Source organism: Typopeltis vanoorti, chromosome 18 (assembly GCF_054136105.1).
Source record: "Typopeltis vanoorti isolate ZY-2024b chromosome 18, IOZ_Tvanoo_1.0, whole genome shotgun sequence".
Taxonomy (NCBI): Eukaryota; Metazoa; Arthropoda; class Arachnida; order Uropygi; family Thelyphonidae; genus Typopeltis; species Typopeltis vanoorti.
Window position 1 is genome coordinate 108550307 of NC_143566.1, and position 14327 is coordinate 108564633.

The 14327-nt window shown below is 36.3% G+C and overlaps 1 protein-coding gene across 3 annotated transcripts in view; it reads left to right on the plus strand.

Annotated features, from left to right (window-relative positions):
* Positions 1-14327, plus strand: part of LOC150097047 (neuralized-like protein 2) — a 70480-nt gene that overhangs the window by 10679 nt on the left and 45474 nt on the right. The window lies entirely within an intron of this gene.

The following is a 14327-nucleotide window of genomic DNA, read 5'->3' on the forward strand; positions in this document are numbered from 1 at the left end:
AATTTCTTAAACCTGATGTTAATCAGAACTAACAACAAAATAGCCACAAAAATATACCACAAACCCATGCATATCGGAAGCTCCCTCCATTTCAGTTCATACCATCCATATTCAGTTAAAAAATCAGTCATCCTATCAAAATTTATAAATGCTTACAAATTCTCAACTAACCATAATTATCTCAACATGGAGTTAAAGAAATTAACACAGATTTTTAAAAATCACAACTATCCCACACAACACTAATAAATTACGCAAACAGAACAGCAAAACCCTTCAAAACAACCCTGCAACCAAAACAGACTTCCCAACACGAAAGGTTATCAAACTGCCCTACATTCAAAACACATGCAAAGCCTACAAATATATTTTCATACACACTGACTATAAACTAGTGTTCACCACGAATCAAAAATTAGCAACTCTCCTAAAACCCACTAAATTTCTCACACACAAAGAAATACTAGAACACCACAATGTAGTCTACAAAATTCCTTGCCAAAAAGACTGTGATATCACCTATTCAGGTTCTACCATCAGGTCTTTATGGGCTAGACTACAAGAACATTTCTGGGACTGTAACATCCCTATTCCAGAATATTTAAACACAAAAAAATGCAACATCAAAAAGAAAAATAGAATACAGAGTACAGAGAAGACAGAAATAGCAGTTCACGCCCTCAAACACAAACATACCCGCAAATTGACAAGACCATAATAATAGACAAACAAGACAATGAAACAATGCTTAGAATATCGGAAACATTTGCCATAAAATGTGACGAAAACTCAATCAACATCCACTGACCCTACGTAATTTCCGAATGTTGGAAGCTCCACAATATAAAAATGAGGTCACGACTTCAACCAATAAGTGACAACCCCCCCCCCCCCAAAGCAGACATGCCAAACCGTCCTGACATAGCCCTACACTTCTCCCTTAATGTTCCAATGATGATACAGGATTGAAACGGCTAGCACCCCATTAACGCCCCCCCACCTTGGTTTCCCATATAACCCTTCCCCAAAAAGCACCTTTAAATATAATAATGTATATATATGTATATATATTATTTTAAAAAACCCGGGTTTTCTAATTTATCAAACAACCCCTCCACGTTTCCAAACCCTCCCTTTTTTTAACAGCAAACAGCAGAAGTATGGAGAAAGAAGACATCCCAACTTCCAAACAAGGTATGTGCAAATTTTCTTCCTCTATTAATCTGCATATATTTACCTTTAAAATACACTTATAATACCCTAAGAATTCTTGAGAAAAGAGGCAATGTATTTAAAATAAGGGACACTCCTAAACGAAGACAAGCAAAAATAGCCGTAATAATAATCAATGTGAATAAATTACTGGGGCAGGACTTGCCTTTTACAAAATACAGAGTATCATATTCGTATCCACCCATTCCTGAATTTTACTTTTAACCAACTTTTCCAATACTTTAAACCACCACTCCAGAGATACTAATTGGTCTGTAATTTGCTACTTCTGTCTTGAAGCCACCTTTATGTAATGTAACTATCTTACCCTCTTTCCATTCCCTTGGAACCTTGCCAGAGCTTATGCTGACTTAGATTAATGTCAGCAGATTAATGTTAGATTAGTGTCAGCATCTTCGTCAGAAACAACTTCATCAGAGGCACTGCAAGTTCACTTGCCCATTCTTGTAGTACACAAGCTGACATATCGTCCAGATGTGCTGCTGTATTTGCATTGATATTTTTCAATATACTGAGTACCTCTAGTTCTTCTACCTCAATGCTCACATCAGTCTGTCACCACAAATTCATCACCTGGATCAGGGGTTGGCAACTGGCGGGCCGCATGCGGCCCAAATGTGCATTTTTGGCAGCCCACAAAAGGTTGACCATACTTATATGGCATGTGGCCTGTATGTTGAATTATTTAAATAATACATTTTATAATATGAATAATAAATTAAAAATAATTTGATACCAATATTTCTTGATATCGCCCTGCAACTTGGTGTGAGTCAACCGTGTCAGTCATCACAAGTGGGAATAAAAAGGCAACTTCATCCGACGACAACTGAGATTTTGCTGCACTTTTGCAGTTGTATTCCCTGGTTCGTCATATATTTGTTAAAAATAATTTCAAAAATGCGTTCAAGAAAACGTAAAATTGCACGTTAAGGAAGAAGGTTTACTAATGAATGGAACAGCAAGTACTTCTTTATTGAAAATGGGGGTAAGCCACTTTGTCTTATTTGTCATAAAGCGTTGCTGTTATGAAAGAATATAATATCAGATGTCATTACGAGAATGAACATGAAAGCCAATACAAGGGTTTGAACTGTGAACTTAGAAAAAAATCATTAATAAATTAGAAGCTTCTTTGATTGCTCAGCAAAACATATTTAAGAAGCCAAGTAGTCATAATGAATCGGTTGAGTATAAGGACGTTACACAACTATCTGATAAAAAATGGATTATCTCTTGCATTTATGGTAGATATTACAGTACCTTAACGGATTTTAATTTGAACCTGCAGGACCAAAGTAAATTACTAGCAGAACTGTTTTCTGACATGAAAGCTTTTGAAGGCAAACTATGTCTGTTGAAGAAACATATGATGGAAGAAAATCTACATCATTATATATGTTGCAAATCTGCATCTACAGTTGGATGACAAACACAAAAGGAAATTTTTGATGGTATCATTGAAGATTTACAAACGGAATTTTCAACAAGATTTGTGGATTTTCATTAAAATAGCATCGAAATGCGATTATTTTTGAACCCTTTTAATGTTGACATTGATGATGTACCAAACCAACTACAGATGGAAGTTTTGCAATTACAACACAATGAAACATTAAAGAAGCACACACATACATTTGTGAACAAGCATTTTCTTCCATGAGTTTTAGAAAAAATAAATTTTCTTCTCGACTGACTGATAAACATTTGCATGCTTTGATTCGAATTTGCACCTCAGGTTATAAAGTAGATATAGATAATCTGGCTAAGGGAAAACAATCACAAAAGTCACATTAAGCAGGGAGACACACATATTGTGATGCATAAACCCTATTACTTTGTTTTTACGTGATAATTTTCATTGAGTTTCATTTTCATGCCCCATGATTGATATAATAAAAATTGATAACTTAAGTATTTTTTTCACTCACTATTTTCTCCTAATTAAACGTTTGCGGCCCGATTATTAAAAATAAAAGTTGAATGTGGCCCATGAGCCTGAAAACGTTGCCGATCCCTGACCTGGATGATATATCCTTGCAAAGTGATCACTTAGTAGGTGAACTATTTCTTATGCCTCTGTCACTTTCCTGCTATCAGCTCCGAGTAAAGTTATCTTTCCATAATCATTATTTAGCTTACTTGCTATATAGCAAAAAAAAAAAACTCTTGGATTTACTTTGACCTGTTTAATTTTCTCTCATAATCTGATTTAGCCTGCCTTACCATACTAGTTATCCTTCTTGCTTGTGCTTTATATTGCTCATGTGCATGCTGATCATCTTTATATTCCTTCTTCAATGCTTTTTTTTTTTTTTTTGCAGCTTCTTTATATTTCTAGTCATCCACTTAATCCTTACTCAGTACATCCTCCTAACCCTGGGTATGCACTCTGATACTGTCTTGCTCAAACAATCCTTGACTGCTTCCCATGCAGGAATAACATTCATTCCATGTAGTTTCTTATGCCATGGCACTGGTCTAAGTTGCCTCCCAAATTTGGCATAATTGCCAGCTTTGTAGTTCCACATAAACCCTTTCTTGACTGAAATTTCTGCATGTTGAGCATCCTCCAAAGAACAAGACTGCATGGTTTACTTTCCTTGATCGGATGTAGAGTTGCTACTGTAGTTATAGATAGATAAATATTATCAGATCCAACACTCGCAAACCCCTGGTTCCTTCCATCACATGCTGTTTCAGGTAATTGTATAAATTCCATTCCCATGTGCCCTTTCTTCCTTCCAATATCTATCACCATAGTTGAAGTCTTCCATGATAATTCCTCAGCCTGCACTCATGCTAATCTGCTGATGCATGTTGTCCACATCTTCTTCTTCTAAAGCAGCAACCAACAATATATTTTGTCATATAGGCCTCTATCTCACACCAGACAGCTTCAAATGAACTATTGCCATCAGATTGCAATCTTCCTTAACTTCTATTTTTGTTGGTTGAAGTTCTTCAGCTATCATTAATAGTACTCCTATTCCTTCTCTGAAAATACAATATCCATTACATTCTATCCCTGTAACTATATCATTCTCTGACAACCAGGTCTTGCTGATGCCAATTATTTTTGGACAAGTTGAGCTGACCAATGCCAAAAAAACTCTTCTCCTTTATTTCTGATACTTTGGGCATTCGTGTGCATGCATTTCAACATCCCCTTGCAAGTTACCCTTACATAATGTCATTACCTGCCCATTCAGATTCGAAACCTGGGAAACTGCACTTAGCCACTCCTGGGATAGATAAATATATTTCCACAGAGTTATTCCTGCATTCACACTCACACTCATATGTCCCACTTGTAGCTAGACACGTGCTTGATTGCTTCTCCCCTGACATCTCTAGTTTCCCTGATTTTTCACTTACAAACTCGCACTGAACAACACTTTCTCCAGGCACCTAACTCCAAAACCATTTTAAGTGCAATCCATCAAGCATATATAGGTCCTTATGCCCATCAAATTCATGACACACATCTGTAAACTGCACACCATTCCTCCTGCACAATCTTCTCATTGGCAGTCATGACCCTTCTTGATTCTGTCCTATCAGACTAAGGCAGTTGGCTCATAATCTTTACTTACTCTTCATCTCTGCTTCTTCTAACAACTCTTTAATATCTTCTGTCATTGCATATTTCTCACACTTAGTAAAGATTAATAATGAAATTATTTTTATGAAGAATTGAATGACTAGAACCGAGATTTAAGTAAAAAGGTTTTAATATAAAAACACTACTAGTTTAGACCTGTAACAGCCTTCATCAGGTGACATTATAAAAGAAAGAAAAAAAGAAAAAACACCAAACACTGAAGGTTAAAAGACTATAAACAACATAGAGAGTCTCTATACATAATTAGCATGAAAACGTTGTAGTTGTATTTAAAGCTGTTCTTTCGTTTGTTGCATTGTTGGGAGAGTGCATGCTTGCAGCATCACGATTGTACATGATTACAGCTGAATGACTATCTGGGAGGTTGTAGCTCAAGTTATTATTTAGATGAACAGAATTGAAGATGATTTCTCTTGATTCCATGATTTTTCTCTCTAGTTCATCATTGCAACAGAAGATGTTAGTAGATTTTTCCCAGCAGACTTTGTGACTTTGGTTTTCATCATTAGGATTAGCCATTTTCATCATTAGAGAGAAAAATCGTGGAATTTAGAGAAATCATCTTCAATCCTGTTCATCTAAATAATAACTTGAGTTACAACCTCCCAGATAGTCATTCAGCTGTAATCATGTACTGGCGTTCATGTGATGCTGCAAGCACGCACTCTCCTAACAATGCAGCAAACGAAAGAACAGCTTCAAATACAACTACAACGTTTTCATGCTAATTATGTATAGAGACTCTATGTTGTTCATAGTCTTTTAACCTTCAGTGGTTAGTGTTTTTTCTTTTTTCTTTCTTTTATAATGTCACCTGATGAAGGCTGTTACAGGCTGAAACTAGTAGTGTTTTTATATTAAAACCTTTTTACTTACATCTCGGTTCTAGTCATTCAATTCTTCATAAAAATATGTATGTTAATGGAGTTAATAATCATTCTTTCATTATTATATTATATATATATATATAAACACACACACACTAGATCACGAGCTACATTGGTACATACTACAGTGGGCTGAGAATAACTGTTGACCATAGCCTGAAAACAGTTGGAAAAATTTTGTGAGGTGGTGGTGGAGGTGGTTTTCTACCAAGTAGATTGCTCTTCTCTGATAGCACTGAGCATTCCAAAAAAAAAGTGAGAATGGCATTCTTAGGTTGATCAGATTCTAGACATAAAGTATTAGGAGCTGTAGAGGTGAGAAAAAGTGTTTTGAAAAAAGCGACACTCTTTCCTGGAGACTGATGAGGTCATGTATATGCTTGTGATAAACTAGAAGGGGAAATTAGCACAAGAAGAGAAAAATTAATGTTGACATGCAGAAATTTTTTTCTTGAACTGTCTTTGCACCGTTGTTGGAGAATCAAGACATGAATAATGCTCAAGTATTTTGAAGAATATGGGACATTTTATTTGGATTTATTATTGGACCATGATTCTTTATAAATATATGTATACAATCATCTAAAAGTTTCACCAGCTTAAGGCTGTCTGGCTTCTTCAGGACAAGAAATGGGTACACTAATATTAAATGCTAAAAAAAAAAAACGAATGCAGTAACGACAGTAAAATTAATTAAAATTGAAATGACGCATGACATTAAGAGTATTGAGCGTGGAGACTTAGTCATTGTTTGTAGATCGCATTTTATAGTTTTTCATGAAATTGAGTTCTGTTAAACATAGTGAATTTATTAAGCTTTTCCTAATGTCTTTTAATATCATGCCTTGATTTATGTTAAGATTGTCTCCTGTCCGGAGTACCACTGCAGCTTCTTTAAAGTTTCTACATCTGAAATCTTCTTCAGTGTTATGGCATGGAGCTTTTGTCCCAATCTATGGAGTGGTTCGAAATCGAGAAATGGTGGGCTAATCCTAAGGTGTCTGTTCTGTTGTTGTTGACATCTCCTATATGTTCTTTTTTTTCGGATTTCTAAGCTTCGTGGCATTTGGCCTATATAATTCAGTCCACAGGAACGTGGGATGTTATATACACCTGTGTATTTGTAGAAGGCAGTGCTATTCTTAGGAGATCTTAACATGTGTCTTGTAGTTAAAATTGGTTTGAAGGCAACCCTGATGTTGAAAGACCTCATGATTTTTGCCATTTTCATTGAAACTGAGCCGGCATAAGGTATGACGATGGACGATGTATACTGCTTAACTTGAGGTTGTCGCTGTGGGCTGTTTCTGTTGAGAATCTTTTGAATAATATTTTCTGTGATGATATTTGTTGTCTATTTTTAAGCATATTCTGATTAACTGGACAATATTTTGTACAATCTAATTAGCTAAATAAATTTAATATTTTCTCCATTAAACACCAACGTGTTTAATGGGGAAAATACTAAATATACAGAAAATATGGACAGGAGACAATCTCAACAGAAATCAAGGCATGATATTAAAAGACATTTGGAAAAACTTAATAAATTCACTATGTTTAGCAGAATTCAATTTCGCGAAAAACTATAAAACGTGATCTACAAACAATGACTAAGTCTCCACTCTCCATGCTCTTAATGTCACGCATCATTTCAATTTTAATTAATTTTATTGTCATTACTGCATTCTTTTTTTAGCATTTAATGTTAGTGTACCCATTTCTCGTCCTGAAGACGCTAGACAGCCTTAAGCTGGCAAAACTTGTTCACGATTGTATACATATATTTATGAAGAATCATGATCCAATAATAAATCCAAATAAAATGTGTCATATTTAGTATAAAAGGACCAAATATTAACAGTGAAAATATTTTGAAGAATGTGGGATGGCAGTTATCCTTCCAGTTAAATTATTTTTTTAATTTTTGGTTTGGATTCAATTAGAGTAGGTGTTTGTAATCATACCATGAAAAGGAGGAATAGAAGCCATGGAGGTCATCTTATGTGGCACTATTTTAATGGCAGAAAATATGAGATCGAGAACAGCAGGGTGAAGGACATTCTGTAGTAAATGAACTCTGAAGAGGTTGTGATCTGAGTTACCTAAAGGAGAACTGATATCTGCAATATGTTTGAAAGGAAAATTGCTTAGGAAAAGGTCAAGGGTGTGGCAAGATGGACAGAATTATCTGGTTGTTTGTTCTCAAAAAATCAAGGTTCCGAGATAAAGGTTGGAGCAGCATGTGAATGCTTCAAAATACGAATCATTAATCATGGATGTTGATAATTGCTTACGTTGGTGTTTAATGGAGAAAATACTAAATTTATTTTACTAATTAGATTGTACAAAATATTATCCAGTTAATCAGTCATCAAGGCAACTTCATGGGCATAAAGAAATATGCTAAGCAAGTCACACATGTACGCAATCAGGAAAGCAGACAGACATTGCAAAAGGCAGACTCCTACAGTCCAAACTGATGCCCTCTCTGGGTGCTGTGGTGGAACCTTGCTATAGTTCTCAAATGTTGATCTCCCAGATTTTTGCCAACACAATGCAGCTAAATGTGTTTAAGTTTGGAGAATGGTTGTAGTGCTGTTGTGGATTACAGAAAGAGTTTGTCTGCTTTAAATCTGTTCCTGTATAAGAAGGTTATTTTCCCATGAATACAGATCCAGTGATCTGTATTAATGGCATGGCCTGCCATCCTGCAATGGATGTGGTGCAAATTATGTACATAGTTTGTGTGTTCTAGACAGGTATTAGCATCTTCCTGTTTGTCTGAATTATGTAAGTTTGCAGGAATAAGGTGGTCTTAGTGGAAAGGATTTTTTGGTGAGTAGATAAGGGTAACTAGTTTTTGGTATGGACTGAAGAGGTCTGGATGCATCCAATTTTTTCTGACATGGCCTGAATGTAAGGGAGCAGTGGATTTTTTGTGTTTTAGGATTTTGGGGGAGGATGGACAGAGAGTTCTGTTTATTTTGTTAAGGGGGAAGCTGTTGGCTAGAAAATTCCCCGAATGCGAGTGTGGTCCAAGCAAATAGTTTCCTTGCTCTGTTAGCTGAGGTTTTAATAACACACTTCTGGGAGGGATGTACCTTCCAGTGTAGAGTGGGTTTTCTGTAGATTGAAAAGGATCCATTGAGTACCTGAGTAACTGGAGTGTTAAGGCATATCATAAAGGGCAGACAGTTTTCACCATCAAAAAGAAAAACAGTAACTGTGTGCCCTTCCTTGACACTCTAGTCACCCAGCTACCCAATCGATCCTTATCCTATTTCTGAAATCTTCCACCATTCACAGCACTACAACATTCTCCAAACTTAAACAAATTTGGCTCCACCATTATTATTATTATCTGACCTCCATGGAGTCAGAGACTCATTGTAGGAGGTACACTATACTACACTACATTACACACACACAAAGCTCATCCAACTATATCTGAAACTGATTCAATGTGTCTACAGTCACAACATACTCGGGTCCAGAGAAGATTCACAAAGACTGCTAACCACCTTTGTGAATCTTTTCTGGACCCTTTCTAATATAATCTCATCACAATTAACACCTGGTGACGAAATATGTGCACAACAATCCATGTCTGGACCCTTTCTAATATAATCTCATCACAATTAACACCTGGTGACGAAATATGTGCACAACAATCCATGTGAGGCCTATTCAAGACCTTATACAATGGCATCATAACCTCTTTATTCCTGTATATCAAGTCCTCCACATCATTGCCATTATCTGATGCGACATCTTCAACTTGTGTGGACACCCTGAATTTCATCTCCTTGTCCTCCACCACCACTCCCAGATCTCTCATCTTCTCTACCGCCTTTAACCCTGCAGAGGTCGTGGCTGATCTGACAGATACAAACAAATGGTTTAATATAAATATTCTTACACATATCTAGCATATAGCTTGGAGGTCATGACTAGCTGCACATGCATATATTATGAGTGATATTCCACACTGTTTATGCGGTCAGTTTTGATTTAACATGCGTTATGTAAAGGTGTGTGATATTTGATAGTAAATTGTATCTGAGAGATACCACAAACTCCGATGTCAGTATAGCATTGGTTTAGTCGTTTTTTTTTTTTTATTATTATTTATTTACCATTAAAAATGGCTGGAAAAATATATTGATTGGATAATCCATCAGCGAATGTTACTCGAGTCTGATGATGAGAATGATAGAGTCGGATGTGAAAGTAATATTTGATATTAAATTGTATCCGAGAGAGATACTGCGAGCTCCGATGTCAGTATGGTATTGGTTTAGTTTTTATTATTATTATTATTATTATTGAGCCTGTGTAGCTCAGTGGATGTGGCGTTTGCCAACCACGGCGCTTGGCCGCACGAAGGAAGACTTAGTTTTGAGTCTAGTTGGCGACTAGAGGAAATTTTTCTAAGCCTTTTTTCGACCAGTTCTCGAGTTAGTCGATCTCTGGCACGGGCAAGCAGGTTTTTCCTCCCGGAAACTCGAGTTTTTCGTCCTGTAAACTCAAGAAAATCGACCGTAGAACCCACATTATTTCAGACATTAAATATATTGTGTTAGGGTTAGGGACCACGAGATGGCGGCACATTTGAGCCGTCTCTCTTCACTGAGTACTGCTTAATTAGTGATAGCCTTGGGCCATCTATCTCTGATTGGTACCAGTGGAGATTGAACTGCCCACTCAGTCTCCAAAAGTTAGATAGGGCTAAATGGCCTCGCCTACTCCCCGTATACGGGAATAAAAAGGCGTTAGCTGATTTTTTTTTTATTATTATTTGTTTCTTTTTTCAATAATTTCTAGATTGTAACTGAAAATAAATAAACCATCATGTATTATATTTGCAATGTTTTTTTTTTCTTTTGTTTTATCACATACTAGTAATGAATGTATCTCTTGGATACATACAACCTAAGCTGCAATTTTTTTCCCCATGACCTCCGCAGGGTTAAAGTTTCCTTACCAAGTGCATACTATGCATCCCATCGTTGCTTTATCAAATTTCAAAACCTTACACTTTGCAACATTGAGCTGATAGTTCCACTTACTTGCCCTTTCATGCAATATATTAAAGTCTTGTAAGGTGATAACATCTGCTTAATTCTCCATTGCTCTCCCCAATTTTGCATCATCTACAAACAGCTGCATATCATCAGTTAAACCCATCCCAATATCATTAATATACAAATTGAAGAACAATGGTTTTAAAACTGACCTCCTGCAGTACACCATTAGTGACCACCTTCTTTTGGGATAGTGCACCTGATAGATATAGGTACCTATATGACAGTCAGTCACTGATCCAACTTAGAAGTCTGTTATTCATTCCCATCCGTTTCAGTTTATTTAACAGCTTGTCATGTGGCAGTCTATCAAAAGCTTTTGAAAAATCTAGTATACCATTGTTTATGCATCTCCCTTGTTCAAGATATTTGTCACCTTCTTATAGTATATAAGTAAGTTAGTAAAACATCATCTCCCTTTGAAAGTTTATTTTTCACTTGGTTAGAGTATAATAAATTTAGTTTAAACCTTTATCCAAGTGTGAGCAAACAAGTTTGCGCCTGAAAGTATCTTCAGGACTGGGGTAAGGTAGTACAACAACGGGCAACTCATTGCAAAGGTGGAGCAAGCTAACATCACTCCTATCTCAGTATCTCCCAAAATGCAAAACACATTTTGCAGATATATATAATGTTATGCATTAAGGGGAGGGCACTACCCTGACTAGTTTAGACTTTTATTGAGGTCTCTTCAGTGGGAGCCAGGCCCTGATGTGGAGATACCAGGCAGAAACAATAGCAAGGTCATCTCTACCTATAGGAGTTGCCAAACGGTGTGCCACCTTTTTATTAAATTACTCTGGATTTTGAAAAAGATGTTGAAAGTTTATTTTTGAAAAATAAACTCCTATAGGTAGAGATAACCTTGCTATTGCTTCTGTCTGACATCTCCACGTCTGGGCCTGGCTCCCACCGAAGAGACCTCAATAAAGGTCGAAACTAGTCTGGATAGTGGCCCTTTACTTAATGCATAACATTATCTCCCATAATGTTTTGCATTTTGGGAGATACTGAGATAGGAGCGATGTTAGATTGCTTCACCTTTGCAACGAGTTGCCTAGTGTTGTACTACCTTACCCCAGTCCTGAAGATACTTTCAGGTGCAAACTTTGTTTGCTCTCACTTGGATAAAGGATTAAACTAAATTTATTATCATCTCCCTTTAACAAACCCATGCTGATAACTACAGAGAATACTGCTGTTATCAACCTATTTCTGTATCCTACTTCTCACTAATCTCTCTAGTACCTTCAATACAACCCCAGATATATAGATTAGCCGATAATTTGTAACAACAGCCTTATCACCACCTTTATGCAGTAGAACAGTTTTACCTTCTTTCCACTCCCTTGGATCATATACTGTTGTTTAAGACTTATTAAACAGGCATGCCAATGCTACTGCCAATTTCCTGCAACATTTCCTTAAGACGCAGTGATATGACATCAAACCCTATCACCTTATTAACACCAAGCTTATTTTATTTCTTTGGATACCACCTGCTCACTCACAATTAAGCCATCCTCTTCTTTGTCCTCTACACTTAAGTTTCTCATGATTTCACCCTGATGAAGATGAAACACTTATAAATTGGTCAGTGAATGCCTCAACAATGTCCTCCTTTGCAGCAGTTACCATTCCATCATCTTCATCCATTAACATCATCTTACCATAATCATTCTTCCTTCTACTTGCCACATATTAAAAAAAACTCTAGGGTTTTTCTTTACCTGATTTGCTAATTTCTGCTTATATGCATTTTTGTTGTCCTTATTGAGTCACTCTCCTGGCTTGTTCTTTATACTCTTCATCTAACTGATAATTACTATTATTCATCTTGTACTTCCTCCAACTTGTCTTCTTCTTCCAGATTTCATGCTTAAACTCCTCATTCATCATTTTACACCTACATTATTCAGCCTTTTGACCTTTGGAATACAGTCACCCGCTGATACTGTTATGCATTTCTATGTCAGTTCCCAAGCAGCATTTTTTTTCCTTATCACTCAGTTTCTTCTTTAGGAATTGAGTGATCAGGAAATAAATGAACAAGGAAATAAATAAGTTTGCATACTACTAAAATTAGTAATATGCAAACTTTCACATACATCCGTTCCTCACAGATCTGCATATGGCTAGCCACAACCCAGTGATTAATCTCACCAACTGGAGGAAAGCATGAAAACTCACTCACAATTACATCCTCTGATGAGATGATCAGATCTAAAACTCTCGATCCTCACTTGCCCTCCTTTACATGGGGCCCGAGATGGTTGTCTCTCAAGAAAGTCTTCTTCCTTATTTGCAAAGACTATCTCTTCATTCCAATCTATACTACCGTAATTAAAATCACCCATAATAATCACTCTTCCATTGTTCACTAACCCAAGTTGTTATACAGTTCTTCATCATCCCCCCCCTCACATTCCCTGGCCTATGGTAACATCGAACTTAATATGTCTCCCTCTCAACATCCATCTCATTCCACACTGTCTCATAACCATTGCCACTATTTTCCTCTTTCATGTCTACCTTATGTGGACTAAACCTTCAGCAAGGTCAATCACTACACCCATAGAGGGCACCAGTTTGGACTGTAGGAGCACATCTTTTACAATCAGTTTGTTTGTTTGCTTTCATGCTGTGTTGAAACATTTGGTTAAAAAAGTGACCAAGGCAGAATATCGGCCTGTAATCTAATTAGCTAAATAAATTTAATCAGTTATTAGCTTTAGATATTTTTCTTCTAAACATCAACATGAGTACAAAATGCAGTATGAAAATTTTGAGCTAAAGTAGTTAAAAAGAGGGAATTCTAGGTTTTTTCATCTCTGACATAAGATGTGAAATTCTACAAAAGAATGAATACTGCTTTTGCTATAGAAGCAATCATGTGAAATGTCATTTGGAAAATCAGTTGAAATCACAAGTTGAGGTTCCATTAGATATAATAGATCAAGTGTTCATCTTAGTAAAATTAGTAGCTGCTAACATGTTAAGAGTGCTAACTTTAATTTCCTGACATTTTGCCTTTATATTAAGATCATGAGTATACAAGTATATGTACAGAGAAACAAGTTGTATTCCAAAGTATTACTAATTTAATCAACTGTTACTATACTCGCATTGCTGCTTGTGGAGGGGAAAGAAAAAGAAGGAAAAAAAGAAAGCTGCATCATTAAGCTCATTAACTTTTAATGTGATACAGCAGGGGTAGCCCTTAATTTAAAAATAATTTTACCAAAATGAATACTGATCACTGTGTAACATAAGTTAGGAGCTGATGCATGTAAGTGGTATGTGTTTGTTAGTATTAAGGCCAAGAATGTTGATGAAAAGTGGATGTGGAAACTTTTGTACATGCATGGCGCCTCTGAACCTAGTGTATATTAGTTCTATGGTTGAGCTAAGGATTAAATAATCCGGACACTCAGAAAAATCAAACTCATGCCACCTCAGGTCTTTTATAAATGGGTTGGTCGAGGCATCACATCA